This window comes from Tyto alba, unplaced genomic scaffold (assembly GCF_018691265.1).
Source record: "Tyto alba isolate M040663 unplaced genomic scaffold, T.alba_DEE_v4.0 Super-Scaffold_7, whole genome shotgun sequence".
Classification (NCBI taxonomy): Eukaryota; Metazoa; Chordata; class Aves; order Strigiformes; family Tytonidae; genus Tyto; species Tyto alba.
In genome coordinates, this window is record NW_024881328.1 from 37,816,406 (window position 1) to 37,833,087 (window position 16,682).

A 16,682-nucleotide genomic window follows, 5' to 3' on the forward strand; every position below is an offset into this window, starting at 1 on the left:
CGGCACCCAGCGCCCCGCACGGGTCCCGGGGACGCCCGCGGGGCCCCTCCGCAATGCAGGGGCCGCTGCGGGCGGCGGGCGGGGCGGCGGCGAGGGGCCGACTGCCGCCGCGGGGGCCCTGAGGGAGCGGCGGCGGGGCCGGGCCGGGGCGGGGCCGCAGGAGGAGGAGGAGGAGGAGGAGGGGAGGCGGGTCCCGGGGGCTCGCGGCGCGCAGGCGGCCGCGTCCCGGCGACAGCCCCGAGAGCGGCGGGGCGGGCTGAGGCGGGCACGGCGGCGGCGGCGGCGGCGGCGCGCCCTCTCTCAGCCCCTCGGCGCGGCAGTGCGTCCCGGTGCCGGCAGCCGTCGCGGCGCTCAGGTAAGGCCCCTCCCAAGTCCCCCCCCCCCCCCGCCGCCGCCCCGCTACCGGCTGGGCGGGCGGTGGTTCTGCAGCCCGGGGCCGGGGGTGCCCGTCGGAAGAAGAAGAGAAGGACGGACGGAACTGCCGCTGGTGGGAGGGGGGTGGTGTCGGCGCCCCCGCCGTGGCAGCGTTTTGTGGGGCGGGCGCGTGCCCCCTCAGGCGGGCGCGTGCCCCCTCAGGCGGCAGGCGGGCCCGGGCCGAAGTTTGCAGCCGGTCGCCCCTGCGGAGCTCCCGGAGCTGTGGCCGGAGGTAAAAGGAGGTGGAGGAGGAGGACGGGGGGTGGCGGCTCCTCGGTAACGCTGGTTTTATCTTCATAGCGGGGCAGTCGGCTTTTGCCAGCTGCCTGTAAGGGTTCTGAGCATCTCTAGCCTGTAAAACCCTGTAAAGGATGTAACCTTCTGTCCTCTCCTGCCCCCGCCCCTAAGCTCCTCTGAAGGGATCTGTGAGGCTGAACAAAGAACGCTGTGTGAGACAAGGGGGGGGGTGCGATGGTTGTAAGCGCTTTTGGTTTGCAAAGGGGAGGGGGGGGGAAAAATAGAAAATAATTCCCTGTGTTGAACGGATCGGCCGCGGAGAGGAAGCGACTGTGCACGGGGAGGTTGGTAACCGCAGTGAGGCGGTGGAGAACAAAGCCTTTTTTATGTAAGAGAAAATTATGCAAAATGTTCCTCGCTTGAACTGCTGCAGGTACAAGCCCTGAGCATATGCAGCTCTGCGGTGCCGTAGTGTTGCGCCGAATATGATCTACCAAATAAAGACTGCTTGCCTCAATTTGTTGCGTATATATTTGAGACACTAATTATGACCTGCCACTCGAATAAGATGTGCTTTATGAAACACCTTTGGGAAAGAAGGGGGTGTGCCACATGCCGGGAGAGCTGATTTCTGTTTATAAAATACTAACATCATTTATTTCCTGTGCTAAGCAGGAACTTTCAGTTTTCCTCTGAATAAAGACATTCTCAGATTTGTTGATGGATTTTCACATAGGCTTCTTCCTGACACAAAGTAGCAGGATTTCACATGCAAGTGGTCATTAACGTAAAGTCATGCAGTAGAATGGGATGTATACATACATATTTTGTAAGTCTTACTTATTTTAGGTCTTTAGCATTCCTCTTCATAATTTGTCATGTCTTTGTGTCAATAAATCTCACTCCATCCTTTTTCAAAAAAATCATTTGCTGTCTAGCATTTGCGCTGCTCATGGTTCAGAAAACCTGTCCCTTTTGTTTTCAGAAGGGTTCTTCCTTGACAGGTTGAAGCACATACCCTTTCTGTTCTGTTTCTTCACTTTTCCTCCCCAAAGCTTTGTTTTCTCTCTGTGAAAGAAGCTGTTTCTTTTCACCTGTGCTGCTTTAGACTCACAGGGATGTCTAGACTACAGATCCCATAGCGAATGCACCCAAGGAGAGGCTCAGCTGCAGAATGTATTTGTTTTCTATAGCCTCTCTTGCTTCCCTCCTGACTGGATGATGTGAGCACAGCATCTCAGCCCTTGCTGGGAAGAGAGATAGAGAATGTGCTGAGAGAGCATTACCTAGTGAAGTTACCCCTGCCATTAGTTCATAGATCACTAAGAAGTGATTCACCAACAATGAGAGAATGGGCACCTTCCCCACCCATGCTAAAAACTCTCTTCAGTTAGAGACAGTCCAGTGAAGTTTGTGGGTGGGTGTATATTTCTGCAGCTAATGTTCTGAAAGCGTGATAGGTAAAATGGAGCCCGAACTCACCCTTGTAGCACCTAGGTCTAGGAACTGCTGAATTCCTCACTGTGTATTTCATTTCATCCATTTTCAAAACACTGAGGATTTGCTCAGCAGTGGGTAGGACCCCAATCTTAATGTGGCATCAGTCTCCTGGAGCTCAGGCATTTACAGGTGAGCTAAACTAACACACTGAAAATAACCCCCCACTGGCTTAATGAGATTGTTCAGCGTGGGAGTGAAACATGCAGGTGAGCCCTGGTGCAGCAGGGCTCTGGGAAGAGGGGTGATTTCAGCAGTGAGGTGCAATGGCGTAAGTTCTCTCTCATCTTTTACCTAAGGGACAAGATTTGGTTAATGGAACTTTACAATTTGTTGCACCCATATTGCGCATTGCCTGTGGGTGTTTGAGAGAGGCAAAGAGCTGTCATCCTGAGAATAAAAAGTTGCCGTTCTTCTGTGGAGAATTTTAGCACACTTTGAGCATGGAGGGCAGTTCATTGTGCTTATAATGCAGTCTGTTACATAAAGCGGCATTTGCACCCTTGATTTAGAGATCTGATGTAATTGTTACGGTATGTTATGTCAGTTCCCACTTAGCTGTGCTCTTTAAATATGTTCTGACAATAAAGAAAAAGTCATAATTTAATGATCCCTGAGGTGCTGTGCCTAGGTGTGAGTGACCTGATCACAGTAGTCCCCAAATGAATTGCTGCAGTCTGTAGATCAAGTATTCCCTTGTTGCTAGATGTTTTTTCAGAAGCATACTTTTCCTTTCAGCCTGTGTCATGGTGCTTTCTATATGAGTTACTGTTTGCTAAGTGATATATCTGGGTTCATGAGAGGAAACACTTGCTACGTGTACTGACACCAGAGTGGGCTCTGGCCCCATGCTTACTTAACAGTTGCCTGAGCCATGGAAATTACTAGAAATATCTAAACACAGAAATGGGTGGGTGAGGCCCATTGCAGACTCTGCTGGACTATTTCAGCTATCACCCCCAAATGTGGCATGTCATACACATGTGTTGGAGACAGGTTTGTTTTCTTAAAGAGGGTGAGAAAAGTCAAAAAGAATTTAGGTTGTGAGGACTTTAAGATGATGGTTTTCAGAAAGTTATCTCTTTATTACTATAGGCTTTACAAAGTTGCAAGGTACTGACAGAACTTGTAATGCAGCTGCAGCATGTGTGAGATCTGAAATCTGATCTGCCATGATGGGACTAATGACAGTTAGTTTAAGAAAGGGGAAGAAGTCCAAAAGCCTGAGATGCTTAAAAATCTTTTGCCTATAGCACAGGCAATGACTGTGCTGGTATAACCTTTGGTTCACAGAAAAAGAAGAAAAGCAGCCCTTGGCTTTATTTGGGTTGCCCAAAAAGACACTCCTGCCTTCAGGGTGTTTGTTGCAGAATCGAAGCCTTACCTAGAAAGGGATCAGGGAGCGTTGCAGTTAACATGCACATGAATGAGTAACAGCCAGAAATTTGGAATGTGTAGTATCGTGGGGTCCTAGGACTAGGTGACCACCCCAGGTCCCTTCTAAATGAAATAATCCGATGATTGGGCTATTTTGTTTGTGTGCTACCTTAAAGTCCATGTGTGTATTTGGTGAAAAAGTAAAATTATGCATGTGCTGATACGTAGAATTGTTCCTTAAAACTCAAAGATGCTTGTTTTGGCTCATCTGGCTTTACTCAGTTGTTTAAACATGTGCTTAATTGTCCTTGAAAGCGAGCCTTAAGCTTATTTAAAAGTTAAGCATGTTTTTAGCTGAAAAGGGAATGTTTTTGCTGAAGAGCAAGAGAGTGTAAATTCAGGGTATGTGGGCTCAGTGGTGGAAAACCTTTGATGATGTTTGATGGTGCCGAGTGCCTCCAGAGAAAGCATGGAAGTGAACAATGTTCTGTGGAATCACTATATTGCTTATCCCTCCCCAAACACACATGCACACACTAAGGGAGAGTATGGGTGGGTCTTGACATGTTTAGGGCTGGTGCTTTTTGTTCTGCTCTTTTGCTGCATGTACAGGTGTGCTGAGCAGCAGCAGTTCTGTAGCGCATCTCAGCTAATAAAAAACAGCACGAGATTGATTTCTGTGGGGTGGAGCTGATTTAGAGGATTGGTGTGGGAAACAGAGGTGGTTTCTTAAGCCATCTGCCGCAGTAGAGGAAAAAGCTTCTATTTCATAGGTAAGTTTAATCGTAGGTTATGCTACTAAACTATAGGAGGGTGTTTTAGAAGGAGATTCAGTGTGACATTTGTAATTGCTTTCTAGGTATTGGAGGAAAGGACTGATGTATCCAGGGGGTTAATTTGGATTGCTGTGACCACATAGGTTGACTGTGCTAGCTGTTAAGAAGCTTTAAGATCTTGATTGACCCATTTTACTTTAACACTGATTGTTTGCTGCTTTATTAAGGAGAAAAGATGAGCTAATGCTGGTACTCCTTGTGGGTTTATACCCACTGCCGTTTTTCCCTACAGCAGTCTCGCAGATGAAACTGATCTTTGTTCTTTTGTCTTGACTGGGGAGGTGGGGGGAGCCCATCACAATCATTCAAAACAATAACGAGACAAGAGTTCCAGAATGTCCGTGTTTGTACTCAGTATCTTGCATCCTTGTTTGGGTGCCAGTTTGAAAGGAATTACGGTGAAAAGGTGGGGTTTGGATAACCTCAGTAATATAAGGATGTATCAAGCCTCTTTGTTTTCTGCAATCTGTGAGAGGGGTTAGTGCTGGTTGACAGGCACAACCAATGTTACAATACGCTGTTTCTCTTTTAGTGCTTTTAAAACGTGTTGTTTTTCTAACTTCCTGTAGTGTAATAAGTATTTGTTTATTTTACCCCATGATGTCCATCTTCCAGATAAAATGTATATATGTGTATCTGTATGCTCATATAGTAAGTATAAGGGAGACAATGGCACTATTACAAGTAACAGTGTTAAGTGGAGAAAATCAGTATAACTGCGTAGAATTCATTGAATCTGCACCTGACTTGCACCATCTGGAAAAAGACAATGCTCCTTTCAGCTCAGTTTTCTCATTACTGCAAATCTGGGGTACATTTCCCCTTCAGGGAAGTAATCAGTTTGTACCTGTGAATTCCTAAGCTATGGGTTTGTAGGTAGAATTCAGGCCCTCTGGCAAATTCTGCTCCTTCATTTACAGTTGGCACTCATGGGTGTACAGGGATTTGAGGAATATTTCTTGTCTCGTGTTGGTCAAGCCTCTAGCAAGAAGTAGGAAGAGTTTCCTGTTAGTACTTCTACTAGCTGTAATACAGTTAGATCGCAGTAGCTTCCAGTGAGCTGAGTCTATGAAACCTTACTTTTCTGTTTGTGAAACTTGTAATTTTTTTGCCTGAGGGATATTTAAATTAAATTTCAATAGCTGTTTGCAAAATTAGCTGTATTTAAAGTGTATGCAGCCTCTGGATAAACAACATTAAGGAAAAAAAAAAAACAAAACACAACCAAACCAGCAGTCCAGTCGTGTCAGCTAACTTGGCAGCATTTAATTGTAAGACCTATTGATTCAATTAACCCTATGTTTTCACTTTATTTTGTGGAGAGAATGATAGGGGCTGGTTTCTGGTTTAAAACTAGGGGCTGTCAGTTCTATTTTGAGGGGAATACATTATCTGTTAGAGGACCTGCTTTGCCATGCAAAACTTGCCGCTTTTCCTGACGTTCTGATCTTGGATGAACAAAGTTAGAAGATCTCTCAAAATGAGAACATAGGGTAGGAATATTATAAAGGTTCAGAACAGTGTTAGGGTTATGCTTTTGAAAACGCCAGCTTTGGTCCAAATTTGATCCAGAGACGAACAGTCTCTGGAGCTTCAAAAGTGACCTGGGTGCTTTACCGCTGGGCCAGAAACCCAGATCCACTGGCTGTGAGTGCAGATCTGCATTGATTGGCCTCCTTCCCTACAGAGTGCAACCAGGGTGTTGTCCAGGCTGTGCCCAGAGCAACCCTGGCTGGGTTTGAAGTAGAGCTGACTCTCTCTCTTTTTTTTCTGCTCATTTTCTGTGGAAGGTGTCTGTATAACTTGTTAAGCCAGTGCAGCAATTGCAAAATGCCAGACCTTAAGTGCAAGGACCCCCTTAAACCTCTGGCAAAGCTCAAAGGCTGAGGGGAACTGTGAGGAAAGCCTCTTTTCTGTGTTTGCTGTGAAATGGGCTGAAAGGGCATGTTCAAAATCCTTTGACTTTAAGGAGGGTTCAGGTCTTGATCTGAATTCCAGTTAGCTGGAAAGCTGGTTAGCTTGTTTTAGCTCACCAGCGCTTTGTGTGCCAAGTTACTCTGTTTTCTGCAGCAGCCTTTCTGTGACCGCCAGGTCTGAGCAGGAAGATCTGATCCCCTCATGGGGAATTTGTCTGGACTCCAGACCCGAGGCTGTACACTGCAACACAATGACTCCCAGCGCCGACATCCAACACTCGCTGATGTTAACATGATTCCACTGTCCGCTGGATGACTGTGGGACGAAGAGACCTCACAGCCTTTTAAAGCCCGTGTCCCGTTTTTGCAGCTGCTTCTGCTTCCACGTGAGCCAGTAAGGCATGCTTGGGCACCCATTCCTGTTCTGGCCATGTGCTATCACCCAGAAAGCAGAGCTGCTACCTTTGTTTGAGCTACTGTGGCTGTGGCTTGATTAACAGCAGCTGTATGTTCATGTGCAGGGTGCCTCTCCCGGACAAATCCCTGTCTGCTGGTGCCTGACGTGCTTTTCAGGTGTCTCAAGCTGCTGTTTGGTGGTTGTGTTGCAGGGTGTGGTGGGCAGGCAGGCTGCCGCTCCTGTTTGCAGCAAGACCATGTTCGTGCAGTTAGGCATTTGCGTGCTTCCCTTGAGTCATGCTGAAATCAATACTAGCTTCTTTTTCCCTCAGCAATTAGAAAATGTTCAAGAAGGCTGAGGAGAAAATCCAAGAGCCCAAAAAGGAGAGATGCAGGGGTGGAGTTTAACGATTTGCAAAGGAAAAAGAGAGTAGAGCTTGCTCCAGGAGTGGGCTGGGTGTTCTGTCACTCACATCCCATCCTGCTTGTCAACCTGTAGCTTGGGGTGGGAGGGAATCGGAGATGAAGGCGGGTGTGCCGGCCCTAAACTGCTTCCTGACCTGCAGAACTACCCTGCCCTCCTGCAGCGCTCCCCCACACCTGTATTAGAAAATACGTGATGCAGGGAGGTAGCCGGAAGAATAGGAGGGAGATTTCTGAATTAAGAGTCAGTTCCTCCAGATTTGTATCAGAGTTGTTCTTGATTTTTACTGATTCAGTCAGGGCAGAGTTTGGCCCTGAGCTCTTCACAGGCTGCCAATGTGCTCAGGACACACCTGGGAGTTAGTGTCTGTGTTGCCAGGAGTCCAGAGCAGACCTGGCATGTAGGGTTGGGGCTAAGTGTGTCTGGAAGGGAAGTGGTAAGTTAGTTTATTGTCCCCATCCCTGTCTTTTCTAACATGATTGATTTGATGTCCCATAAAGGAAACTTCCCCCAGGAAAATGATAAAGAAACCCATAAATCAGGAGGAGGGAAATTGTGTATTTCTTTTTGTTTAGGGAGATAAAATATGTGTATTTCCTGGAGTAGTGAAGGGAAAGTTGGCAGACATATGTGAGAAAATAATTAAAAGAAAAAAAAAAAAAAGAAAAAAGGAAAACAAAACTCTCTGGGGGATGGGGGGAGTAGGGAGGAGAACAGTTAATAACATGATTCATTCCAAAGAGCAAGGGATAGAGTGTGGTAAGTAAGAGCTTTCATTCCATGTCTTCAGAAATAAGCTTTTTGGGGTATGGAGAGCTGGTTGTGCTTCTAAGACTCAGCAACATATTGAATGTAAGGATTTCATACTACCCAGTGCTATCTGTTACAACATATAATAAATTTATGTCTAAGACTCTGAATAAAAGGCATTTTGTAATATGACAAATTAATATCTATAATTTTATATTCCACCTAGTTTGCCAAAATTAGCAGCAGTGACTTATAGATAATACTTACAATCCTTTAGGTTAGGTCATTTTAAATGGCATGCTACTGGTGTTGATTAAAACACTGTCAGTATTTTAAATGCAAGTTTAAGAATACTTTTAAATGTGCCTTTTGATTTGAATAATTGAGAGCTTTTTTTTGATGGAATGCATTTGGGGAAAAAAAAAAAAAAGGTGTAGTCAAGTTGCATTCACTTAGAATGACCTGTAGTATAAAACTGTTTCTATGGGCTAAAAAACTTAATTCAGTCAGGCTTTTTTTTTGCCTTTGCTTGTTTTGGTCCACTGTACTCTTGCAGCATAACCGTTAACAATAAGTGGAATGAATAATATGTTGCAAAGCTTGAATTGATAGTTACAGGCACTCAAAAGTTAGAAACACATTTTCTCATTTTACTGTATTTATGATATTGATTCTTCAGATGCCTGAATGGTTGTGCATGTGTTTAGATGCTAAAGCTGGTACCAGGATGCCAGCACTGACCTGCATTATTACCTGTAATTACCAAGAGACACAGAGTTCATCGAGCCTTGCCCATCAGCCATCTCTGCAGCTCTTGAGTCCGTTTAGAGAGTTTTGTGTGGGTGCTGACTTGTGCAGGTGCTGCCAGTGTTGCTTGATGTGCACCAAGCAGCTGTAATCATGGGGGTTTTCTGTTCTTTGTTCATCTGGACTATTGTCTTTGAAGCTCTTATCACAAGCTCAGGCTTTGAGACACTGATAGCAAGTCAAATAGTATCTGCTGAAACAATGCCTTATGCATTGCTTTGAAATCTCTTTATGGACTTGATTCTACTTCTTGTCTTATAGCAAAAATGAATATGTACGCTGCTATTTATGAGAGAGTAGCCCTTGATTGTAACTAATTTTTCCTTTTTAAAGATGCTGACAGTGGCAGAATTTAATTGGTAGAAGGTGTGTACCTTCCTGGGACAGCAGATAAAAATGCTTTTGTGGTTTTAAGGCAGATACTCCTTTTTTGGGTGGAGTCATGAATCTTCTTATTTCTTCCAGTGATGGTGACAGAGCAGCATGGTAATGGTGAAAGCTGTATTTAGAGTAACTAACTTGTTTAGACTTTGAATTAGCTGTTTTAGGACTGAATTTTTTTTTTTACACCCTATTACAAGCAGGAGGAGGGAATAAGTGCTTGAAAAAAATACTGGGCAAACGTAGTCTTTTCCATACTTTGGGACATGAAGCTATGTTTACTACTAGGATCAGAAAGAACTATTTCCTTGAAGACATGATATTGCAGAGTTGGCATTATGGATCACTCCTCTGAAATACCTCTGACTGTGGTCAGCACCAGGTGATTTGTTTTGCCCTTACTGCCCTGCCATTCTCACGTGAATTTCGGTTCTGGGGTTTCAGTCACTTGGAAGATCTGAGTTATTTTTGTTTCTCGTTCATTTTATATACTGATAGAAGTTCTTTTTTTTTTTTTTTTGGAGAGGGTGAAATTTTCTTCTACATTTTAAGTTGTTGCAAGGTGAGCCCTGGTGTCTTTGCTTATTCCAGTGTGCAATGGAGTAAGTGATCAGTCAGTGTCCTGACATGGGCAAGAGAATGAATATTTTAGATGTAGTGTGTTTTTGTATTTTCTCTGTCAATGTTCTAGTGGCTTTCTCTCACTTGCCTAAAGGAGAGGGAAGGTAAGTGAAATATGAGTTTTCTTCCATTGGGGGAGTGATCTCTGCATGCATTAAAAAGGCAAAAAGAGAGAGGCCAGAGGCATGTTTTTATTTGAAAAACTAGCTGTGGAGACTTGTTTCAGCTGTAGCTGGTAGGTTTATTTTCAGAGTTGACGCAACAGTAGGAATAGAATCTGTCTGTCCAGGATTTCCAGAGCCTGTTGAACAACAGATACAAAGAAGCAGCTGTCTCCCTATGTTTCCCTCTTTTCACCATCCAAACATGATATAAACATAACTTTCTTTTGGATTCAGTTTCCCTCATGCATTTGCAGTTGGAAAGTCTGGTGGATTTAGTGTTTGCTCTATTGCCCTTACCTGCAGGCAAGACATGATCTAGATTGAAGCGCAATCCTCCTAGATCAGTAAACAAGCCCTGCCCCATGCCTGTGTCACTACGCAGATGAGTAGCTCTTTGAAGACTGTTTTAAGGCTTGTGAAAATTAATTTCTAGCAGAAACTTTCCTTTTAAGAGATATTAAAATATGCAAATAGTCAAATGAGCAAGCAAGAGTGCCTCAAGAATAAAAGTGCTGTGTCTCTAGTCACTTGTTAATATTTCCCTTTCCACAATGGGTTTACTTCACAGCTGAACTTGAAAATCCTTCACAACCAGCAGTGGTACTGGGCAATTTCCCCTTCCACTGCGGCTCTGGCAGCATGTGTTTCTCTCTTTCCATTTGTTGCTTTTCACTTTCATCACTCATTTTGCATTGAAACATAGCCCTGGGCAGATATAATAAGAATAATATATAGTAAGATATAATAAGATATAATAAGAAACTCTCTATATGGTGAAACCATGGAAAAAGAACGTGTGATATTCTCCTGATGGACCTTGTTTTGAAATGAGGAGTTGCTCATCTTCTAAGGAGCTTACGGGAGTCTTGGGTCATGAAGTGGACCGTGTGTGCTAGCTGGGGGGGCTCTGGGCTAGTGGGGGGAGTCTCTGGCGTGTTCATCACAGGTGCACTGTTGGTTTTGGTTTTAGCTTGTTCCCTTTGCCTACATCCTGATCCACAGTAGAACCGGAGAAGCTGCTCTTGGCTTGGAAATTATTCCTGTGGGGATTCTGTGGGTCATTTTTGCAAAATCATCCTCTCTGTATCCACCAATAATTTGATTAGGGCTTGACATCCCCACAGGCAGTGAGGCCAAGAGCACTGACAGACTCGCCTGACCCCATGGGAAGCCAGCTCACTAAGCTGAGCCAGGGCAATGCTAGTGCTGTGCAAAAATTACTTTCTACCAGTCTAGATCTCTCATACTCCAGAGCACTGGTGAAGGGGAGAGGCAGGACTGTGTATCTGAGAGCTGGAAGGCCTTCACCTGTCTGAAAAACAGGGATTTTAAGGAAGTTAATGCTTTGTTTTGAAAATAAAGATCATAGGATCTAACCTCCCTGAATAAGTTGCATTGCTCCCTAAAAAACATCAAATTATACTGGCTAGTAGTTTTTAAATCACCTGCTTTTTATATAAATGGTCCTGCCAAAAAACTGCTCTCTTACCTTTTAATTCTTTTTTTTTTTTTTCTTTTTAAAATTGTGAGTGAAGGACAGAAGACATAGGGTTACAGTGAAAATGTTGCACTTGGCTCCCTTCCTATTAAGTTAGAAATACACTTGGCACAGTCTTTTGGAGACTGTGTATGGTAAGGGAGAAATGTATAGTAATAAACAGCCCTTCTAGGCTTTCTGCTGCAGGCTCTGAACATTGCTGTGCTGCGGGTGACTTGCTTACCATAAAGCCCTTGCCTGTGTCTTTAATGAAGGACTGTCCCGAGGTAGAAATTGCCTTTCTTGGAATTAGAGGAGGAGGTGTTGCAAAGAAAAGCTAAGCCAGGAAACACCTGGCAACCAGATGGCCCCTAGCATGCTGCATCATACCCACACCTTCATTAAGGATTACTGTGGCTGTCTCTGGGTAATAGATTTAGAGGTTTGGGATCACAAAGAATTAGAAAATTGTAGCCAGTTGCTATTAAATGTAAGTTATTTTTAGAGGACAAAGAACTGAACTGAAAGCTGAATTAGAGCTACTTGAAATGTTAGGGTTCAAATAGTACGGGGTGGCATTTTCTAGGCAACTAACAAGAGCCCATGCACTTAAGTCAGAGGCACAAAGCAGCCCAGGGTGGTGGCAGGTGGGCTGGAGACAGCAGAGCTGTCAGCAATGGCAGTAACATGGGACCAGTATTATTCTGTTTCATGAGGGCAGCTGGCATTGTGCACTTCTCTCTGAATATTTATGTGTGCAACAGATAAGGGTTGCTCAGACCACTAGTAGCATAGGACTGTGTGGTTTGCAGTGTGATTTATATAAGCCTGACTCAGTATCTTGCACTAATGTTTTACCTGTATTTAATTTTGTTTTACATTTCCCCTTCAGTGTGCTTGCAATTCAGAAAGTGCAAACTCAAAGGTTTTTAAATTTTCAAGTGAATCATGAGACTATCAGTAAGGAAATAGAGATTTAGGAAGAACTGTACTAGCACACAAACCCTTTCTGTGTTGGTGACCAGTCAGTAGCAGCAGTTGGTGGCGTGGAGTGGGCCAGGAATTCAGGCTGTCCCTGTGTAGATGGGTGCACAGAAGTGAGCATGAGGAAACTGCTCTCCCTCCTACATCCCCTGTACTCCCCTGCCTACCCTGGCAGGTGAAAGAGGCACAGCAACACTGAGCTGCATGGGTAGGTTTTGGCGCTCTCACTGCTGCACTGGAAAACAGGAGATGTCTCTTCTCAATGGAGTTGTTTTTGTGAATCAGCAGGTCTGGTCTCCCAGCCTTTGCTGAATCCGGGACTGACTGTTACTGTCTCGCACTGCTCACCTGCTCACTGTCCTGCTTTGAGAGGTCTTCAGGTACATTGTGGCAATAACAAGCAGAGAAGAAACTTTGCTAGTCCGGAGGCTGTGTAAACTCTGATTGCCTTCCTTAGAAACACTTTGGAGCATCCTTGGGAAGCTTGAATAGGTTGTGCATTACTTCTGTTCTCGTGACATTGGTGGAATATGAGCATCGATGGCTTTTATCCTGTATGTTCTTTGAGCAGCTACTTTGCAGACAGTGTATCTCTTGTTGCTTTCGTATTAAAATGTTGATAAGCACAACTTGAAAACACTTATCATTGAAATATCTATTTAATTACTTGTTAGTGTTGATATCAAAGCCTATTGTGAATTTAATGCTGTGAGTTCTGAGGAATCCACCTCAAAACTTGTTTTAAATATCACTTCAGTTTTTAAGGCTACTACCTGTGGGGTTGGTTCTGCCGCTGAGAGCCTTGTTAAAGATGATCTGACTTGCATTATGCAGTGGAAGAGTTTGTATTTTATTAAAGGCAAGCCAGTGACACCCTACCACATGATATGGGGCAGCCACATGAATATGGAACAACTCTGTCTTGAAAGGGTGGATCAAGTTGTTCAGTCTCTTCATTTTCTAATCTCTCTGAATGTGAAAGGCTATATGCTATTTCTTATTTTACCCTAGGGAGAGGAAAAATAAATCTTCTCAGTTCTTGAAAGCTACTGCCCCAGGTTAGGCAGTCCTTACATTAAGAGTTCGTTACCCAGAGACGCTAGAATATCCTTTTGTTGTGCGTTGATGGTGTCTTCAGCCAGTGCAAAACCCTACAGCAGCAACTTGAAAAAAAAAGCAGGGAGAACGTGCCTGAAGGATTTACTGTGCTGCTGTTGGTTTTCCTCTGAGAGGAGCCCAGCTGTCTTGAAGCTGAAATTAAAATGTAAATCTTAAAATAGGCATAATTAGGGTACTTCCTTTAGCAATGTCTGGTGCAGGCAGCTTCAGTTTTTGGGGGTGTGCTGTTTTTTTCAGTGAGAAGTGTTTGAGCAGTGAATGAGGGGAGGGGATCATTAGCAATTGCATGCTGTGCACACCAGCTTTGGGAAAGTTGTGACAAAGTACAGAGCACAAGTTTTTTTTTTTTTTTTCCCCACCAGTCCTGCTGCTACAGTGTGCAAACCCGATGAAGACTTGTATTTTTGAATGTACAGAATTACTGCTCCAGTAATGCATTGGTACTAAAATGGGCAGAAGGTTCTGGCATGGATCCTGTTGTAATTTTGTATGGCCTTTTGCAGAGTTGGGATGGAGAATTCCTCGGGTGCCTCGTCTTAGTGGTTGCTGTCATGGGCCTGCTAAAGTGCTAAAGACCTCTAGGAGCTGGGCTGCGAGGCAGCTTGCCTTTGGTAGGGATCTTTATTTTGGCTCTGCTGGACTTGGGGTTAATCCTTGAAAGAAGCATATTTTGCAGCAACATTGAAAGCAGAAAACCAGGCACAAGGACCTCATTTTTGTCAGGGAGTTTGTGTTGCAACACCATGTGGAAATTGCTGGAGGTCTGAGCGTGTATGAAGTGGTAGGAAGAAATGGAGCTAAGTTTTGGTTGGAATGGGTCTGGAGAAGCAGGCTGGGACTTGTTCCCATCTGGAAGCTGAGTGGCTATGCTGTTTGTTGTTCTTCTGTATTAGGGTTTTGGCACTTGCTTTCACACTAAATCAGCTGTTGAGAATGTTGTATGTAAAGGTGCTTGGAGCTGTGTATGTGTGTCTGACAACATTGGCATATTTGCCTGATAGGTGTTTTAGCTTCTTTTCTTTTTTCCTTATTATTACTTTTTTTTTTTTTTTTTTTTTCCCCAGGAAGACTTGTGTAATTATGTTGGGGATGTTAATGACAGAATAGTTTCAAGACTCCAAACTTACCACTTAACAGTAGTAATTGTTTATAATAATACTTTGCCTAGGGAATGTGGCAAAGTACTTTGCCTTATTGGGGTAAGTTTGATACAGATATTCATGATCTAAAAAGATCTTAAATGATCTTGAGTTTTATTGCTAAGGCCAGCCTACAATTTCAGACTAGAAGACCCCTTTCAGCCTGGCTTTTTAACAGCGTTATGAAGAGGCGTTGTGTTTAGTTTAATCATGGTCCTGTACATTGATGTTTAATTTTCATGTCTCAGAGACAAGAATACTGTTAGAACAGTGCTTTAGTGTTTTGTTTTTGTTTTTTTTTTTTTTTTTTTTTACGTTGTCTAGCTTAACACATTAAAAACCCCAAACTAGCACAGAAGTTTGTTTTCCTTTTTCCATACCAAAAAAAGCTGTAGTTCAATTCTGGTTTTCCCACTTAGATTTTTATGGTGACAACTGGTAAAACCATACTGTTTGTCAGACAGAAAAGCACATCTTTCTAAAATGTCATTTGAGGAACTGGACAACACTTGGCTGGGCTAATGCTGTTGCTTATTCTAAGCAAATAGCTTTGATACTTTCTGCGATCTTCTGAAGTCATATAATGGTCTGCTTTCATGAATATTGAACTATGACATGGGACTTCTTTTAAATTCTTTTTTTTTATTTGGGGAAGAGACTGAAATAGAGATGACTTTCCACAGAGCCTAATCCTGAATCTGACAAAATTTTGTAGAGAATTACTGCATTTCTGTGAAAGTTTTAAACCATCTCCTGTCCTTTACCAGAGTATTATTCCTGTTTCATAATACCATCTGTTAGTTACCACAAAGTCTTCAGGAAGAATATTTTCTTTTTTCCCCCCAAAGTGCTGAGCATATCAGATTTTCTTACAGAACTGAGTTACAACCTTGTGAAGTTTCCCAAGGCTTTCCATACTGATCAGCATAGGTGCCTTTTATTAATTTTCAGTAAACGTCCCATAGTACATCCTTTCTCTTAAAAATATTTATGCATGTGTGTATGTATGCACTCCGTTGAGCTGAACAGAACTTATACAAATATTAGAGGAGTCTAATACTTGGACGGTGTTAAATAGAAATAGTGTAAACAATAGGGCCTTTACTGTCAATACATGAGAGTTGTCACCTGGTCAGTTTCCAAGTGAAATGTTTTACCTGCAATCAGTGCTACTTCATTCAGTTTTGTACTGATGCACATGAATGACTAAGTCCTTCTGCATACTACATTCACATGCTAGAGCAATAGCTCTTCCACATATAGAAGGACTGTAAATATGAAGCTTTTTCTATGACAGTAATGAATTCTGCAGTAAGAATAATGTAGTACTGTACCAAAGGAAATAAATTGTTGTAAAGAGCAGGATAGCCTGTCAAACACAGAGTGTAACAATGTATATGTTATCTCTGTCAGTTCAGTGGAAAATTCTAAAATATGAAGAATGACAGAATAAACTGTGCATGCGTATTTAAATATGAACATTCATCTTGTAACCATCTTTATAATCAACTGACAAGAAAAGAGCTATTAAATCATCTTACTCATTTCCTGTTTTGCCCTACGTGACATGCTGACACCTGGATATACTTCTATGGAATAGATTGATAAGTATGCCCCTTATTCCTCTTCCCTCAGTGGCTTGGTAGTGTTTTTGGTTGTACAAATTGTAATTGTGAGGATCTTAAAGGGAAGAAATAGGTTTTTTCTGTTGCCCTGCGAGGGGGAAGGTTCTGTCATCTGTTTCCCATTGCAGTGGGAGAAGTTATGAAGTTGTAAGCAGATTGTCAAGAGGCTGATGTGAGTTCAGTTGTGAGTCTCAGCATCTTGACTGACAGTTTTATTGTCCTTAAGGAAGGTAGCTGTCATGGAGGACTTCACCAGGGGCCCCAGATAGCAAGGGCCAGGAATTTTGGTGCGAATTCAATAGGAGAGCAGGAATAAAGGATAGAAAAGTGAAGATATGTGTTCTAGATCCTGTTTGATTCAGTGAAAAGAACCATGTATTATTAATTAGCATCCTCCATTGAAAGAGTTTCAGAAGGCAGATTGGTTGTGGGAGAGCCCGTAATCGTCACTAATACAATCTTTGACTCCTACTGAGACATTCTTTACCTAAGATCCTCAGAAGAAATAAAGGATGCTT

The 16,682-nt window shown here is 43.3% G+C and overlaps 1 protein-coding gene across 31 annotated transcripts in view; it reads left to right on the forward strand.

The window, feature by feature from the left end:
- Positions 1-208: 208 nt before the first annotated feature.
- Positions 209-16,682, forward strand: part of MAP2 (microtubule associated protein 2) — a 235,414-nt gene continuing 218,940 nt past the window's right edge. For 22 of the 31 annotated variants that reach the window (XM_042784417.1, XM_042784420.1, XM_042784416.1 and 19 more), the window contains exon 1: positions 209-355. The gene's annotated coding sequence lies outside the window, so the exon portion shown is untranslated. Of the gene's footprint in view, positions 356-411; positions 647-16,682 lie in introns of those variants that run through there. The other 9 variants (XM_042784434.1, XM_042784435.1, XM_042784436.1 and 6 more) reach the window with 5 other exon arrangements.